Source organism: Crocuta crocuta, unplaced genomic scaffold (assembly GCF_008692635.1).
Source record: "Crocuta crocuta isolate KB4526 unplaced genomic scaffold, BGI_CrCroc_1.0 scaffold181, whole genome shotgun sequence".
Lineage (NCBI taxonomy): Eukaryota > Metazoa > Chordata > Mammalia > Carnivora > Hyaenidae > Crocuta > Crocuta crocuta.
This window is the reverse complement of record NW_027527952.1, coordinates 1,466,828-1,485,504: the sequence shown is the minus strand read 5'-3', so window position 1 is coordinate 1,485,504 and position 18,677 is coordinate 1,466,828. Positions and strand designations below refer to the sequence as shown.

At 38.2% G+C, this 18,677-nt stretch overlaps 1 protein-coding gene across 3 annotated transcripts in view; it reads left to right on the top strand.

Moving 5' to 3' along the window:
- Positions 1 to 18,677, top strand: part of ARL15 (ARF like GTPase 15) — a 401,299-nt gene that overhangs the window by 331,037 nt on the left and 51,585 nt on the right. The gene's annotated exons all lie outside the window — the stretch shown is intronic.

The following is an 18,677-nucleotide window of genomic DNA, read 5'->3' as shown; positions in this document are numbered from 1 at the left end:
GTGAAAAATGATATCTCAGTCCATTTACTCTAATTTTAGACAAATCTCTACAATGTTTGGTTATCTGGTTGCCAAACCCACAATAGATCAGAAAGAGGAAATTGGAAGAAGAAGGATGAGTTGCTATAGTCAGATGCATTGGCAGCAGTGTGAAGTAATAGCAGACAGACTAACAGTGACAAGAAAACTGAAAAACTCAGAAATAGAATTCGAAACTGCACTGTGCATGGCCCATTTACTCCAGGGCCCAAAAGTGCAACGCCCCTCTTTGGACTCTAAGGCTTTCACCATATTTCAACACAATGTCCCCCATCTCAGCATTTTGAAATCCTACAAAGACAATAAAACCTTGGCTCGTAGCAACAGTAATTAATTAAATGTCAACTGTTGTCAATCAGTTGCAGATTGCTAAAATAATATTCTGCATCTAACCTCTTACAAAAATAAAGCCCTTAAACCACATACTATTAGTTGCACAATTGCAACTCTTCACTTAAGCTCTTTCACTAAAATACGCTAGGTAAGTTTTACCTTTTTAACCATACCCATATACTAAAACACTGAAAGATATGTTAGTAATATGTAAACAAGAAATATAATCTAAGAAACCTTCCAAGCCTGGAGAAAAGAATGCTTCTGGCAGACATGATACTCAGCTTTCAATTTTAAGGAGTGTCCACGTGAAAAGGTACCTACTTGTATGGCTCTAGAGTAGAGAATAGTTCACACTGGCAAAAGCTGAAGGAAGGAAGATTTCTAGCAATTAGGACTTTTTAATTCTGTCAGGGGTTTTCTTAGGTTTTATAGACTAAGGAATCCTAGTCGGTAAAATTTTTTAGACCTCAAAGGAATCCTAGTAATTAATAAAATAACAACTCCCATATATATATTTTTTTAATGTTTTATTTATTTCTAGGAGAGAGAGAGACAGCGTGAGCAAGGGAGGATCAGAGAGGGAGTGACAGACTCTGAAACAGGCTCCAGGCTCTGAGCTGGCCGTCAGCACAGAGCCCGACGCGGGGCTTGAACCCACGAACCGCGAGATCATGACCTAAGCGAAAGTCGGACGCTCAACCGACTAAGCCACCCAGGCGCCCCACAACTCCCATATTTTTAAGTAAGAATACCAGAGCTCAGCATACAGGTTTAAGTGGCTCACTACAAGGAGTGGAGTACCTGTCCAGCTCTCCCAACTTTGCATCCAGTGTTTGTTTTCTCACCAGGATAAGGTGACCCTCAGAGCAAGTTGTACATTGCTAGAACGTTGGGTCTGGTTGTCAGAGATGTTAGAGAAAGGATTTCTTCATTAGGAATAAGAGGACATGACCGTGGAAATCCCTGCCAGTTCAAAGATCCCACTAGTTTTAAGTAACTGTTTAAAACATCTCTTTCAAGGGGAGGAAATACAAAAAGAAAAAAATTCTTTAAGAACAAACACAAAGAAAATGACTTTATGATGGAATGTTATGCTAATTGATTTGGGTAGAAGCCTTGTAAAAGGAATATCTATTAAAAAACACAAGAAGTGGGGCGCCTGGGTGGCTTAGTCAGTTAAGCGTCCGACTTTCGCTTAGGTCATGATCTCGCGGTTCGTGGGTTCGAGCCCCGCGTCGGGCTCTGTGCTGACTGCCAGCTCAGAGCCTGGAGCCTGTTTCAGAGTCTGTCACTCCCTCTCTCTCTGACCCTCCCCTGCTCATGCTGTCTCTCTCTCTCCTAGAAATAAATAAAAAACATTAAAAAAAAAAAAAAAACACATGAAGTAAGTTTCAACTCCTGTCCAAGCAGTTAGAGGATGGGTAACTTGCTGAGAAGATTCTCTGGGTACAGCCAGGCTCACTGGGGAAGAGGGCTTCAATCCTCTGCAGAATTTGCGCGAACTGTCGTGATACACAGCTCATGGTGTCATCCACCCTCATCTGCAGTCTTCAGATGATAAGAGAAATTACAAGATCAAATCTAGAGGAGGCTAGTTGTTAGAACCTTAAAAAATAAGGCAACTGTCTTGCTAAGAAGAAATAACCATCTGTTTCTAGAATTTACGTGGTAATCAGTTATCAAAGATGTGATATGAAGATGTGATATGAAGATGTGAAAACTTCCAGTTTAATTTTAGAGCCAATTTTATGTCCTTGAATTTTCATAGTTTAAGAAATTTTTTCTGTAAAATTCACAGAATTGGGGGAAGAAATAAAGCTGAATCTCGCCTCTCAGGTCAGTAGACCCTATGAGTTTCTGTGCTGGCTCCTGTGGGAAAATACTATTTTTCACCCAAAGCAAAGAGGCTAACCTCAATTCTTCAGTTCTAGAATAAGGGTTTCAAGATGTATTTTTACCATGCCAAAGTCCGCAGAAGTCTTGGAAAACCAGAACTATAATGTGGAAATCTGACAAGCTTGCACTGTGATCAGCTTCTTTGGAGATAACATGTTCATTTTTCATTTGCAGGGGGGGATAAATGTGCTAATTAGGTCACGAATTTCCATTGTCAGATTCTTACCATCATTTTATTAATAACTTTTTTTCTCTCTAAACCCTAAGAGAAGTGCTGTTCCTTCCTATTTTTCAGACCTATTTTGAGTTCCCGGGTAATAGTGGCTGTAGATTAATAGCAGCCCACATGTATGGAGCGCTCTCTAAGCACCAGACCCTGGACTAAAGCTTTATTTATATTACCTCCTTTAAAACAGAGACAGTTAAGTAATTTGTCTAAAGTCACANTTTTTTTAACTTCGATAAAGTTAAACTTAGATAAACCGTCTTAAACACTCACTACCTTCTATTATGTCTTCTCTTGTGATATCCCTAGGACAAGTATTTTATTCATAATTTAACATTTACCCTAAACTTTCATATATCATTTTGACCTTTGATCCAATTTAAATGAACCACTGATAAATGATGAAATCTCTTCACATTACTTAACTTGAACCCTTCTGTGAATTCTTTCTTATTACTTTTGAGGAAAATGGAATATACATTTAAGATATAGTTCTGATGCACCCTTGCAGGGAGACAATACATGGATGTTTTGGTTTTAAGATTTTTACAAGCTGATTCAGATATATTTCAAAATGAAGCTTACTGTTTAAAAACTGACACACAAAACACTCTTGTATGGTTCCAATTATGGATACTGGGCTGGCCTCCAACCCCCAGGCTCCTTCTTATGGAAGGTTCTATAGTGAAGAGTATGACCTGCTTTCTCAGTGAATTAATGTTTCATAATGTGGAATTCCAAATTTATTGTGTTGTAGTTAATGGTAATTATGTAGATCATAGGAGTCCGTCCCAAAGACAAGGTACATTGGCTAGAATACACAGTAATGTGTAGTTTGTTTACATCATGGCTTTTCATGTGTCTTTTGATTAAAAGTATTATGGATGTCATAGTCCACAGCTGCTTTGCAAGAATACAAATTATGCAAGCGTTTTAGGAGGCAATTTGGTAGTACCTATCAAAATTATACATGCATGTTCCATTTGACCCAATACCCTTACCAGTAATTTTCCCCTGAGAAAGGCTTATAACAATCACTGAGCTATGTATACAAAGACGTTCACTGAATAATTGCTGATAATAGTAACAGAGTGTGAAGAGTGTCAATATTGTTGAGGCAGAAATTGCTTTAAATGAACTACATTTCTTCTCTGCAATAGAAGACCACATGATCCTGAAAAAATATGGTGGATATCTATATATTGCTGTTGAAAGACCTTCAAGATAAATTAAATGAGAAAAGCATGTTTGAGAAAACTGAAAAGTATATGTTGGTCTGTGTCTGGTTTTCTGAAAGTGTACACAGATTAACACACAAACACAGACTCCTTTAAAAAATTTTTTTTTTACCCTTGGAGGAGACACAGAAATAAATTCAGTTAAGAGTAATTGATTTTGTGGAGTAGGGTGTGGATGGTAGATGATCATGAGGCTTTTACTTTCTGTTTCATGCCTTTCTGTACAGTCAGAGTTTTGTAAACCTGTGCGTGTATTCCTTTTTTTCTCTTAATTTTCACTTCAGTCATTTGTATAATGGAGTTGGGCACAATATTTTTCTCTTCTAATCTCTTGTGCATTACATGGGATTTGTAAATGTTACTTAACATATGATAAAACCAGTGAAAGAATTTTTTGTTGTTTTGAAGATCATACTTGATCCTTGAGGATATAATGATTTCTGAAGTCTGACTCTATTTATTACTATTTTTCCCTAGCCCAAACATTAACTGATAAAATTTCAAGTCTGTCCAAACTATGTTGTTTTATATATAAGCAATGATCTTATTGCCCGTCTTTGATATTCCCCAGTCCTTGACTCAGTGTAAATAGAGAACAAGCATAGGGCAGATGCCTAAAGCCCTAACATTTGGGCCATAGGTTACAGGACAAGATACAAGGGACCCTAACAAGAATAAGCCTCATCTAATTCCTGCAATGATGTGTGCTCTGGGGAAGATTGAAAAGATCCTACTCACAGCATTCTAGAAACGTAACCTGGCATCTTTTATCATGTGAGTACAGAAGGCACAGAGGATTTGAAAATGATGGAATACTCTGTGAGCTGGGAGTTTGGAGGCTAGTGGTCAAACCCCAGCTCTGCCACCAGCCCTGTGACCTTCAATAAGTCACTTCATCCTCACCCCCATTAAGCTGTGGAGTGGCCACTTATCCTGGTCATAAAATAAATCAGACAAACTGATATTTATGATAAAGGTTAAGCTTTGCACCGTGGTCACCTCATGTACAAAGAATCTAGCTCTCCATTCAGCAATACAAAATTGCTACAAGAGAGGTTAACCTTGAACTGAATGCTCCTGTCAAAACAAGAGAGGACAAGCTATCCCCTTTTCATTAGGTATTTCGAATTCTACCCTTTGATTAAGTTAGACTTTGAGAAATCTTTTTGTCCCAGCTTCATTGGCTTGGACTGAAAAATGCTTTTGTTGAAGTACATTGACTTTTGTGTTGACCTCGAGCTGTCATCAAGGACCACAATAAGAAAATCATTGTTAAGCGTGTATCGTTTCATTACGTTTTTCAGTGTGCTTTCTAAGAAATGTTCAGATACTAAATTCCCTTTAGAATTTGCACCAGGAAAATGTTTATCTCTCCTGCCAGCTAGGTTTACTTCAGCTTGTGAGATAATGAGAAGATGGTGTTTACATTATACAAACTCATTTTACCTTGTCAGAACCAATTTCCACATCTTTAAGTTGGAGAAATTAATACACATTCTAATCTCCTTTGACTTTTAAACTTATGTCTCTACTGTAGACCCTTTCCCTTAAACTCTAAGTTTATCTCTCCATTTGTCTACTTAACACCTCCCTTCCTTCCTCCTTCGCTCCTGCAGATATTTACCAAGCATGTACTGTGTGTCAGGCACCGCTCCAAGAATGGGGGTTGCAGTGGGGATCAAGACAAGCCAAGTTCCTGACCTCTTGGAATGTTCAGTGTAGTAACAGAGAAAGATAGTAAACAAGCTGGAGTAAAATGTGTTAGGCTTCCTTTCACGTGTATTTTTTATATATTTTCTTAGTGGTTACCGCAAGGATTATAATTCATATTCTAAATTTATAATAATCTTTTCATTGATACCAGCTTAGTCTTAATAACATATAAAAACTCTGTCTTATGCAATGCTATCCTCTCCCTGACATTTTGAATATTATAGTGGTGTTCTCATAGTACATGTATATGTTATGTGACCATTAACATAGCTTTTAAATTATTATTCTTTTGTGAATTTGCTGTTTAAATCACATAGGAGATAAAAAGGAGTTACAAACCAAAAGTACAATAATATGGGCTTTTATATCTAACCTTTGTATTTACCTTTACTAGAATTCTTTCTCTCTTAAGGCTTTGAGTTACTTTCTAGTATACTTTTATTTCAACCTGAAGGACTACCTTTAGCATTTCTTGTAGTGCAGGTCTACAGACAACAAACCTCCTCCAAGTTTATCTTCGAACATCTTACTTTCGCCTACATTTTTAAAGGATAGTTGTGTCAGGTATAAAATCCTTGGTTGATAGTTTTCTTTCAGCACGTTAAGAATGGCACCTCACTCCTTTGTGGTCTGGGTGGTTTCTGATGAGAAATTTTCTGTTAATCTTACTGAAGAGCTCATGTATGTGACAAGTTACTTTTCTTTTGCTTCTTTTAAGATTCTCCCTTTGTTCTTGGCCTCCAATAATTTGATTATTGTGTCTTAATGTGAATCTCTTTGCATATTGATCTTTCCTGAAATTTGCTGAACTTTTTGACTATATAGATTCATATATGTTATTTTCTGGGGGTTTTCAACCATTATTTCTTCAAATTTTCTTTTTCCTGTCTCTATTTCTCTTCAGAGATTCCCAGTGTGTATGCTGATACACTACTATGGTATCCCACAGATCTTTTAGGTTCTGCTCATTTTCATCTGTTTTTGTTCTTTGTCTTCCTCAGACTAGGTTTCAACTGACCTATCTTCAAGTTCACTGGCTCTTTTTTTTTTTTTTTTTTTTTTTTGCCTATTCAGATTTTATATTGAAACCATCTAGGTTTCAATGAATAGCTCAGTTGGTTAAGCATCTGATTCATTTTGGCTCAGGTCATGATCTCACAAACATGAGACAGAGCCCCACCCCTGGGCATGGAGCCTGCTTAAGACTCTCTCCCTTTCCTTCTGTGGCTTTCCCACTCATGTTTGCACTCTTTCTCAAAAAAAAAAAAAAAAGAAGAAGAAGAAAAGAAATGAAACCCTCTAGTAAGTTTTTCATTTCTGTTAGTGTACTTTTCAGCTGCTAAATTTCTCCTTGGTTTCATTTTATAATTTCTATCTCCTTATTGATATTCTCTGTTTGTTCATACAAACAGAGAATTTGTCATTCTCCTGCTTTCCTTTAGCACTTTTTCTGTGGTTTCCTTTAGCTCTATGAGTATATTTAGAACATTTGATTTAAAGTCTTTGTGTAGTAAGTACAATGTCTATGTTTCTCAGAGTAAGTTTACTAAATTCTTCTGTGAATCAGTCATACTTTCTTGTTTCTTCATATGCTTTGTAATCTTTTGTTGAAAACTGGACATTTTGAATATTATCATTTGGTAACTCTGGAAACCAGTCTTCCTGCTTCTCAGGGTTTGTTTTTGTTTTTTGTAGGCTATAGCTGTTAGATAACTTTTCTAAACTATTTTTGTAAGGTCTCTGTTCTTAGTTGTATGTGGCCTCTGAGTTTTCTGTCCTTTTAATTTATGTTCAGCTACTGTTTTGACAGAGAGTTCTTTGAATATCAGGAGCCAAATAAGAGAGAAAGTAGAAAGGGGGTGGGAAGAGACTCTCTTATATCTTTTCTCAGCATATGTGCTGCCCTGAGCATGTGTATGATTGTCTCTGTTCCCCTGTATATACAAGTGCTTTTGAATTCCCTGATTTCTCAGCTAAACTTTCTCTAGCTTTCCTTTCAGACTTTTTGCACTCTATCCTATGCTTCAACATAATCTTCTGCCTCAGATGACTGCAGGCTTTTTGTTTGCTTTATCAGGAGTTCCAGACTCAGGAAGTTCTGCATTAGATGCAACAAAAGCAGGCATCTTGCATCAATCCTTCAGGTAGACTCCAGGTAGATTGGAACAGACAAGCATAATTCTTTTCAAATAGGATCTACTCTGTACCCCCCAAAACCAGGGATCACAGTCCCCTGCTGGTAAGATGGACTGTCATCCTCAAGACCATTGCTAAGCCAGGTAGGAGGATGAGCCCAGGACACACACACATACTTTAGTGCTTTCTTACCGCTTTACAAATTACCTTTCTGTTCATTCATTATTTGCTTGGTTGACGGAAACCTTTGTTTTCCAAAGTGCTGACAAAGTTGATTCTGACAGTTTTGCTTGATTTTTCAATGTTTTCTTGGAGGATAGAGAACTTGGAGCTGCCAGCTCTGCCATTTTTGTTGATGTCATTTTCCTGCCCTACTTTAAAATATAAGTTTTAGACAGGTGTTTTATTTATCAAAACATTCTTTCTTAAAATATACAAAACTTTCCAGTATTAGAAATTTTAATTGCACCTTTAATCCGAATACCATAGAATATTGCTGTAGGCTCACAAAAGAGGCTTTGCAAAGTATTTACCTATTTATAAAGCCCTTTAAAGCAGAAATGGTAAATCACATTACATTAGCTTGGCACTGAAATAATTAGACCAAAAAAATTCATCCTTTTTGAAAGTAACTTAATTGTTGAATAAAGGAAATCTTTGGGATATCAGGACTGAATGGAGGGCTGTATGCTCTTCTCCAGCCTCACTGATATCTCCTTTTGTATTATAATCCTTAGTTGAGAGCAGGGTCTCTGTTCAGGGAGATCTGCAGGGCCTGACCTTTTGTATCGCATGAGACATGCTCGATAAATATTTGTTAGATGAACTTTAAGTTAACTCAGACATTGTTACTGTGTTGAATACAGGCAGGAGATGTGCATTTCTGTGCTGGAAGAGAATATAGAGACTTTCACCCAAAGAACTATTTCTTAAGCAGGTTCCAGATAGAATATTACCTAAGAACAGATGCAGTGTGGAAACGCTGGAGTAGAGGTCGGGATTAGATTGATGGTCTTTCTGTAAAACAGTTACCATTTTACAAACAATACTTCTAAAAGGAAATACGCTTTTTCCTATGCAAGGAACAGTCAGTGAGTGATGTCCTATTCAGCAGTATGGTGCAGGCAAACTTTGGGTGATAATGCTTAATTTCCTGACTATTTTGAGTGTTAAGCAAGACCATATATGTGAAACACTTGACCTGAAAGCCTAGCACAGTGTAGATTCTCAATAACACAACCTCTTTACATGGGTCCTTAAAGTGGGTTATGAGTTTATATTCACCTTCCAGGCTACCAGTGTGTGGTATGATAGGAAAGCTCTTCTGGAACAGAAGAATGGTTGGGGGGAATGGAGGAGACAAGGACCTGTTATGTAAGAAGTGGTCATCGATATGGTGAGGATCTAGGCTTATGTACCAAGGAAATATTATTAGAAAATAATTACCTTAGGGGCGCCTGGGTGGCTTAGTCGGTTAAGCGACCGACTCTCGCTTGGGTCATGATCTCGCGGTTCGTGGGTTCGAGCCCCGCGTCGGGCTCTGTGCTGACTGCCAGCTCAGAGCCTGGAGCCTGTTTCAGAGTCTGTGACTCCCTCTCTCTCTGACCCTCCCCTGCTCATGCTGTCTCTCTGTCTCTCTCTCCTAGAAATAAATAAAAATATTAAAAAATAATAATAATTACCTTATTCTTTTCCTACCATTGTAACAACTAACTTATTCACTTCCTAATAATGAGAGATCAGTGTACCAGTTCTATGCCTTTAGCATAGAGCTTGTGTCCCAAGACAGGAACATATTTCAAGATACAGATGGAGAGAATATGTGTAGGGACCTTACTGAAGTAATTGAGTCTTCCTTGCTCATTTTCATACCATTGTCCTTTAAATGTCTTATCTAAACTCTAAAGGATCCCAGCACTGGTTTTCCTAACATCGGGATAATTCTACCTCTTGGAGATGTGAGAGAAAACTCTCCTGTCTTTTGGCCGTAAAAAGAAAACTGGAGAGTGATAAATATCTTGTGTAGAGCAGATAAGTCTCTGAACCAATACTAAAGATCATAAACTAAATTACCTTAGATTTTGAAAGTAGGATGCTTTCCTCATATATTTAATGTGCATGTACAGTAAGGTTACAAATAGTCCAATATCATCTCGTAACTTAGTTGTAACCCTGTAAAAGAAAATGTAGCGTTTTCAAGAGTTCATAGATAATACATTAAAGCATAAGACACTCACATAGTAATAAGTGTTGCTCATGGCTTTTGAATCCACAGACATATTGTGATGGGCCAAGACTTTGGATATGTCCATATTAATTGTGATTATATAACCTGGTTATCTCATTATCTCAAATGAGGAAAATGTGGTAATATGTGGAACATTAGCTTTGCTCTCACCTTCCCTAGACCAGTGCCTCCTCTTCCTTCAGATTGTCAGTGTGAAAAAAAAATTCCCCATACCCATGCCCACTTCCTGCATCCTTACCCTCTGTCACACTAAAAAGGTCTGCCTGGTTCACATTCCCAAAGCCCCTTAATATCAATAGTACTGACCATGACTAATACTTGGTTAAAATTTTGTACAATAAATTGTTGAATAATGGTATTCCTCAATATACTCTTTGTTTCAAGAGGTAGTGAAGCAAATATATCATTAGAAAATGATATATTAAAATGTGGAAATAACCCAGTATCCATTTTCTTGTATAAAAAGTTCATTTTACTTAAGCAAATTTTTGAATCCATATTGAAATTCCATTAACTCTCTGCTCCACAATAATAACCCCTTACATTTGTATGGTACTTTGTAGTTTGCAAGACACTGTATTATCTTCCTTCATTCCCCTGAGATGGGTAATATCTCATTTATCATAGAGATAAGAAACTGAAGGTTAGGGAGGTTGAGTGACTTGCACAGGATCCTGGAGTTCAATAACTGCCAAAGTGAGGGGTCTATTCAAGTCCCAACATCCTTTCTTTATCACAGCTGCATCTCCTAGGAAGGGTCTAGTTCAGCATACACATAAATATTTATAAACATTATGCCATTGTTCTGCACTCTACATCTGACTATTTTGACTGTTTTATGACCAGAGCTATTGTAGCAAAATGGACATTTGCAGAAGTTCGATCTACAGCAGTTTTATATCCCTTCTGCTTTGAAATTTTTGTCTTTTGCTAGCAACAACGTACTTCTGTAACAATAAAGAAAACATTTCCTATTGTCATCTGAATGCTCTTCTCACATGGTTAACACACCTGGAGTTAATTTTTGTAGACTCTCCCTTCTCCTTATACCATGAAATCACCATGAAGACACTGCTGCTTATTTGAATGCTTGATCATCTGACACCTAATAATAAAAAATTCATTGGCCCTATAATGGAGTTTCATCTTTCTTAATGTTTGAAAACATTTAGAAGTTATTTCCTTTCTTAAACAAAAATCACAGTAGATTTAAATAAGCATTTCCCTCAGGAGATAAAGATTGAAATTTAAAAGTAAATCACTACTAACTTTGGGCCAATAAAAAAAAGTTTCATGGAGATGATTTTTCACAGTCCGTTTTTTTAAATGCAATACTAAAACCAGGGAGTGTCATATAAAACGAGCCCAAAGCACTTTTTGTACCTAAACTAAAAATTACTCTTGTGGCCTTTGACATATCAAGGGACTGCTATTATAAAGCAAGCATAAGAAGAAATCCCTTCAACCTTCTAAAAATTTAAACATAAGAAACTGTTTTTGTCTATGCAGGGACTCTGATTCTTTCACAGTTTCCAAAATCACAGCACAGATTGTTCGAGAAACATTTGTACTAATTGTTTTGTTTATGAAATCTGAGTTATCATTCCCAAAAGCATGAAATGCAAATGAATTTTTTTCCTTTTACCAAAACCTGAGCGAGCAGTAAAATCTTATATAATGGGGCAGTTGGTAGGAGAGAAACCATTGCTGTGATTTAAAACCTAACACTCCAAGGAAAAAATCCATGGAAAAACAGATTTTATCCAGGTGCATATAAATTTGTTTACTCACATTTCTAGTGGTCAAAATTATGCAGGTAAGGAGTAGGTTTTCCAGAAAGTTGTATTAAGATATTCTTTGATTTTTCTACATCTGTGCTTTTTAAAATATGACCCATGGACTGGTACTAGTCCAGAAAATGTTTGCCCCGTGTGCAGCAAAATAAATACAGAAAGTGAGAAAAATCATTTAAGAAACTGATAGCAATTTGACCTCACTGCAGCATCCAAGTGCATGGTTTCATATTCTACAGAAAAACGTAGCTTGATCCATGATGGATTAAAAAATACAAAACAGGCCGGATCCTTCCCTCCTTGTGGTTTTAGAAGCTCTGAGATGGCTTGGAGTCCACAGACATTTTACGTAAGAGTCAGATAGTAAATATTGTAAACTTTGTGGGCCATGCTCAAAGTCTCAGCTATTCGGTTCTACTATACACAAGTGCCATAGACCAAATAAAACAAATGGGTTTGGCTATGTGCCAGTTGAACTTTATTTATAGACATGGAAACTTGAATTTCATCGAATTTTCACGTGCCACAAAATACTGTTTTGATTTCTTTCTGAACCATTTAAAAGTATCAAAACCATTCTTAGCTCCTGCACGCTTCACTGAAACAGGCAGTGGGCTGGATTTGGACCTTGGGTCCAGCTTGAGCTAGATCACCAGTGCAGCAGTCTTCAGCAACAGATGCTCTTATTTCCTTGTCTCCACGTTCCCCTCCATCTCTGCAATTTTAATGGCCACTTACTTTCACTCTGCAGTTGGGGTTATTATTCAAGAATACCTTAGAGCACTCATAATGCTTAGAACATTATGTTTAATAAAGTCCAGAAGGAAAATGTTCCAAGTATCACTGTGGGAATAAATTTTAGGACTCCGTATGACCTAGTGGATTACATGAACTTTACTTAAAAAAATAATAATAAATCTAAGAACAGTGGGATGGAAGATCTCTTTATCGGGTACATTTAGCGTAGTAGTGGGTTATTTTAATTTGTTGCTTGGAATAGGTGATGATAGAGCATGAGTTGAAATCCTGCACCATCCTTATCCTGAAATGGAGAAGTAATCTGTCTGGATGGTAATCAAGTTACAAAAAGCTGTGAGTAATTTGTGAGCTTAACATCCCAACTAGGGAATTGCTCAGAGTCCCACAGTCTGTCTTAGACCCGTTTACTCTCATACTATTAACAGAAACCCAATTCCTAGCTGCTCTCATAGCTCACCAACCATCTTAAGGCCACCAGATTTGTCATCTCAGAAATCTCCGTTCAGCTTATTAGAAGTGGTTCATTCCTCACTATCTTGAGTACTGCATACTTTTATATATTTGGGAACTACATCATTTTATTACCTGGTTGACCTTTCACATAAATCTCCCACTATAGTATTAACATTTATGGTGGTTACGGTTTTACTTCTTGATTTTTCACAGTGTAACACCATTTCTCCATCTTGCTTAAAGTTCACCATCAAAAATATCTGCACAGGAACTTGGCACTCAGTGAGCATGTCACCATTGAGCAAAAGCACTTGCCTTTTTTGTTATTCATTTTTTAGTCTTTGGTCCCAACTTAGGGTTTTGGGTCTTTTCCACTCTTCACACATGCAGCGGTCTTTTGGAAAGAGAATCACTTAATGGTATTTCAAACTTGGGGAAGCCTTTTATCAGGTTGAAAAAGTTCAGTGTTCTGAGCTAATATGCTAGAATCTCCTGCCAGAGTCTGTATGCTTTTTGTTGTTTGTTGTACTATTTCAAAATATAAGAGGTTAACTTTTGTATGCATGCTGCAGTGTTTTTGGACTGAGTCGAGTCCTCCACAAAAGTGAGAACAGTGAAACAAACCAGCACTCAAGGAGACATATCCTTGGAATACATGCAAGCCCATTAATGCTGGATTTTGAGTAGAATATGTTTGATCAAATGCATGCTGTCTTCCATGTCAGCATTTTAAGTGAGGAAGAAACTACACCTCCTGCTATTTGAGAACAAACTGCAAAAGTTGGTCCCCTGATTGTATTAAAAATCCATAAAAAGTTCCATTTCCAAACATAGCAGCTTTTTAAATAGGCAACTTCCTATTTCTCACTTGAAAATCAAACTTGTTATAAATGCTTTCATCATTAATCATATTTAATCACATAATGCCTTATTCTTATGTTAATATATTCATGAATAAAGTGCCTTGTTCTGTAGAAATCTGTATTTTATAGAGTTCAGTCTGTTAACAGTGTGAGGTAGGGGCACTGACTTGAATCAGAAAGTTAGAATCTTTTAGAATTCTTTATCCAGTGGGAATGAGATGATTGTTGTTCGGCCTGCATTGAGGGTTATCCATCCAACTGATGTTTACCAAGCACCTTCTATGTGGCAGGCTTTATGTAGTTTTTACTTCATTTAGCAGGATCTTTTTAAGATTAAATTTTTTTTTCATTTGAGTATTATTTGCAATCAGAGTCAGTTCTAAATTTAAAGGGAAACTTTAAATCTTAAGAGCCAGTTATCTTCGGGATGGCAGTGAAAGATAACACTTTGTGTGTGTTGTTGTCTTTAAAGTTTTTGAGCCCCAGGCTCTGTGCATTTCTGTTCTGGTGACATGGCTCATTCAAGCCTTGAGCCCACATTTCTCAGTGAACTGAGTTTTGATCAGTGTGAGAGAATAATGTATGGGCATAATTTTGGCTCACTTGATCTGAATACTATCTACTATGTGCTTCTAGAAAAGTATTTTAGCAAGTGTGTGACTCTTGGGTAATGAAAAAAAAGTTAAAATATATACAAACAAGCGAACTATCTTAATTACTCTCTTAGTAAAAATATGTCCACTTGGAAGTAAGAACTACTCTGTCTTAATATCTACAGCTGCTTTGGAAATCTATTAGATGAAAGCTCCAACAGCATAAACTAATAGTTTTATATTATTGAATTGCCTCCAGATTTCTCTTTTATATTCACTGAATAGGAATGGTGTACAGGACTGCATTTCCAGTGCTTTTCTACAGGAGAGCCACTACTAGGCAAACACCAGATATATAAGCCTACAAAATAGACATCAGGGCAAATTTTACAGAGCCTATGATTGATTTTTTACTGATTACTTGTGTCGCAAAGTAAAGAACCATAGAATATCGCTTTGACATAAATGACGATTGGAGTTAGGTGGGGGAAAGTTGACTAATATTTGCTAAGGGACCTACTATTAAATTTGCAGTCTGTGTAGGACATGTCATTGGTTTGTCATGATCTGCCCTCCATTCCTGAACTGCCTTCGTCTCTCCATCATTATCTTGTGCATACTCTGTCATCATGTCAGTTTTCCAGGATCTCATGGTATGTCATTAATTCTTTCACTTGTGCTTCTTCTGCTGCTTTTCTGGTCAATTTTGCAATGGTATTATTGTGTTCGTTCATCTTTTCCTTCTGCAGTCTTGCTTTTTACTTCTTTTAGCATATTACTGAGGTCTCATGTAATTCATGTTTTCTTTAGTCTGTAGTGTACTGTACTCATGGAGATGGGGAGAATGGTGGTTATAGTTTCTTCCCAAATGAGCTCCTGTCTCCTTCCCACTCCTCCCACTGCCTTTCAGTATTCCTTTGCTCCTGTCTTCCTGCTCCATTGTCATACTCTTTTTTCTTTGTTTGACCTAAGTTTAAACAGCTCTATTAAGAACTTCTCTTTCCTCAGTAGGGTTGGTGAATTGGCCTTATTTTCCTTTTTGCCCTCTCTGATGAGACTTTCCTGCCTTGTCCCTGGAGCTTCATTCAGTTGAGGATTGGAGGACCTGAGGCCATGTGCTAGGGCAAGGGTGCAGTGAGTTCAGCTGGGGTTTGCATAGCTGGGTGCAGGATCGGGGCTTCATTCTTCCTAAGTCATTGTGTGAAATGCTCTGCATCAAGGTTTGATCTAAGTATTCTGGTATCTCTTTGTGGGATCAGGAGATCGGGATTTCTTCTCTCTGACTTAAAAAAATTTTTTTAAGGTTTATTTTTGAGAAAGAGGCAGAAGGGGAGGTGGCAGGTGGGGGGGAAGGGGTGCGACAAGACACAGAATCTGAAGCAGGCTCCAGGCTCTGAGCTGTCAGCACTGAGGATGCAGTGCTCAAACCCACAAACCGTGAGATCATAACCTGAGCCAAAGTCAGACATTCAACCAAATGAGCCACCCAGGCCACCCCTCTTCTCTCTGACTTTTGATTATCCGTCTAATTTGAGGAAGTGATAGCAAGCCCCCCCCTTTTTTTTTAACCAAGAAGACAATCCCCTGGCATTTCCTTCCCTTGCCAAACTCTGCTTTTCTCCAGAAGGTGTTTCTGTCCTTTTTCAACTAATGGATAAAATGGGAAACCTGTGTGCCTTATCAACGGTATCTTTTTTTTTTTTTATTTAGTTGTTTAAGAAAGAGAGAGGGTGCATTAAAGTGAGCAGGGAAGAGAAGGAGAGAGAGAGAGAGAGAGAGAGAGAGAGAGAGAATCTTCAGCAGGCTCCATGCTCAGCACAGAGCCCAATGTGGGGTTTGAACCCATGAAGCCTCGAGATCATGACCTGAGCTGAGATCAAGAGACAGATGCTCAACCAACTCAGGCACCCAAGCACCCCTAGCAATGGAATCCTTAATCAGCAGGAGATGGGAGCGCCGCCTGGGGACCTTCACACCTGGTTCCTATTCTCTCCCCACCCTCAATACACACATTTGTACACACTCACATACACCTATTCAGATCTTTTTTCTTCTTCTCTTTGACTAAACTCTTGTTTACTGCTTAAGATACAATAAACTGTGATAAAGACTAGTGCACCCATGTTTACCCAAAGTCAGGTTTATCACTGGCTATCCTTGTTCCTTCATCCCAGCCCTTGTCCTTATTTCATTAAGCTCACCATAATGAGATCCCACATACATTATTGGCTTTATTAGACTTCTACATGTAGTGGTGTAATGAAGCTGGGCTGTAGTTAATTAGCTTTGCTTGATTATGACTCATATCCCTTTCCTTCTCCTCTGTTTCTCCCAGGCATGAAAAACCAAAATGGTGAGCCCTGATTTTCTTTTCTGTGTCCGAGGAGGTCCTGTGATGGCAGGGAGGGGGACAGGGGTTTAAAATCTGGATGGATCTTTCTGTCTTTGCCCCGGGTTGCCTAAATACTACTTCAGATCTATTTTTCCAAAATTGGGCACTGCTAGTGATAGTTGGGTTTTTTGTTTTTTTAATGTTTTTATTTGAGAGAAAGAGAAAGGGAGAGGGAGAGAAAGAGAGAATCCCAGGCAGGCTCCATGCATCAGTGCAGACCTTGACATGGGGCTCAAAGTCATGAAGAGGGAGGTCATGACCTGAGCTGAAACCAAGAGTCAGACATTTAACTGACGAGCCACCCAGCCACCCCACAGCTAGTAATAGTTTCAAGGATTTTTTGTCTACCTAACTTTACCATCTTCGACCCAGTCTTTTCTTTTCTTGGAGTCTTGCTACTCCTGGGCACCACTTTAAAATATTAAGTATGAAAATAAATGAGAAGTATCCAGCACAGAACTTTTAGGCCAAGATGGCAGAATAGAGTTAGATTATAGAAACTTTCCCCTAAAGCATTATGTAATAAATTTAAAATCACTATTTTAAAAAAGGAAAAAACTGTTAATAGATACCCACCAAGTTACGAAGAACGCCATATCCTAATCTTCCCCCTGTTCTTTAGTCTCCCACGGTTGATATTACTTCTAATCTACGTGTGAGGAAACCGAGCTTTGAAAAAAATGAAGTTTCCCAATGTCACACAACTAAGGGTAAGTGGAAGGTCAAGATCAAACGCAGACTTGTCAGTGTCCGAAGCCTGTGGTGTCGCTGCTTCCACACTGCTTCCTCACATTGCTGTCTGATGCCGAGTACATCCATAACCCTCCTGGGGGCTGTAGTTAACTTCACCTACAAAATGAAGGGCTGGCCTGCAAGGGCCTTCCCGGCTCTAAAGTTTTTCTGTGTTTATGGTTAGTGGAATGAGGAGAGTACATTTTACTTTAACATAAATTTATTTGACTTTACATTTAATAGGAATGGCCATATATTTCAAGTTTAAATACATATTTACATATTTCTGCAGTCGGGAATTTTAGATTATATAAACCATTTTTGTTTTCTCAACTCATTTTTCAGGTGCTTTGGAATTTCACTGCTGTTCTATTTAACTTATGGTGTTTGCAATAGTAAAGTGGGACATTTTCATCAAAATGTTAATTTTTCCCCTATACTATTTTGTCTCTGTTTAACACTTCTCAGTGAGCTGGAAATGCCTGAATCTGAGATAGTTTGAGGCAGAGAAGCAAAACAAAATCAAATAACCCACTTAGAGGTTAAATCCTTAACCTTGACCTAAACAAACTGAGTTAACTAACCAAAGCTTACATGAAGGAGACTGCAACCGCCTGGTTCTAAAAATTTATCATCAAAAAGATAAACGGACTGATGTCATTGTACGTCTAATTTGCGTGTGTGTACTCCATAAACAGCAGATATGCCCATGTTCACAGCTGCAAAGTAATAGCAGTGCTGAAGCAAGGATTAGAGGAAACAGTGGGGGTGTGCAAGGATGGGAAGGGGAGAGCACTGGGTGAAAACGGTGGACGGAATGGAGTTGCTTAAAGATGAGGTCACAGTGTGTGCTTGAGGCAGGACTTAGAAGTTGGGTGAGTAGAGAAGAGAGAGCTGCCTCCACATCCCCCTGGCCTCACCCACAGTCAAGTGCTGCTTAGCCATGGGGCCACAGGCCTGCAGCCTCCCTTCCTGTGGCCAGGGAGTCAACAATCAGCATTCCTTCCTCACCTCTTCTTGTAGGAGTGTAAAGTCCTTGCCTAAGAAGGGATCCACAGGTATCCAGCCTTCTTCTGGGTAATGCAACGTAATGTTACAACAGGGCTACTTCTGACCATGCTTTTCTCCTCTCTGCTTAGTTCGCTTGCTGTTCTTTGAGCACCTTATGTCTTTCAGACGCTTTGCTAGGCCTTAGGTAAACAGTGATGAGAAAAAGAAATGGTACCTGAGCTGATACGTTTCTAATGGGTGCAGGAGAGA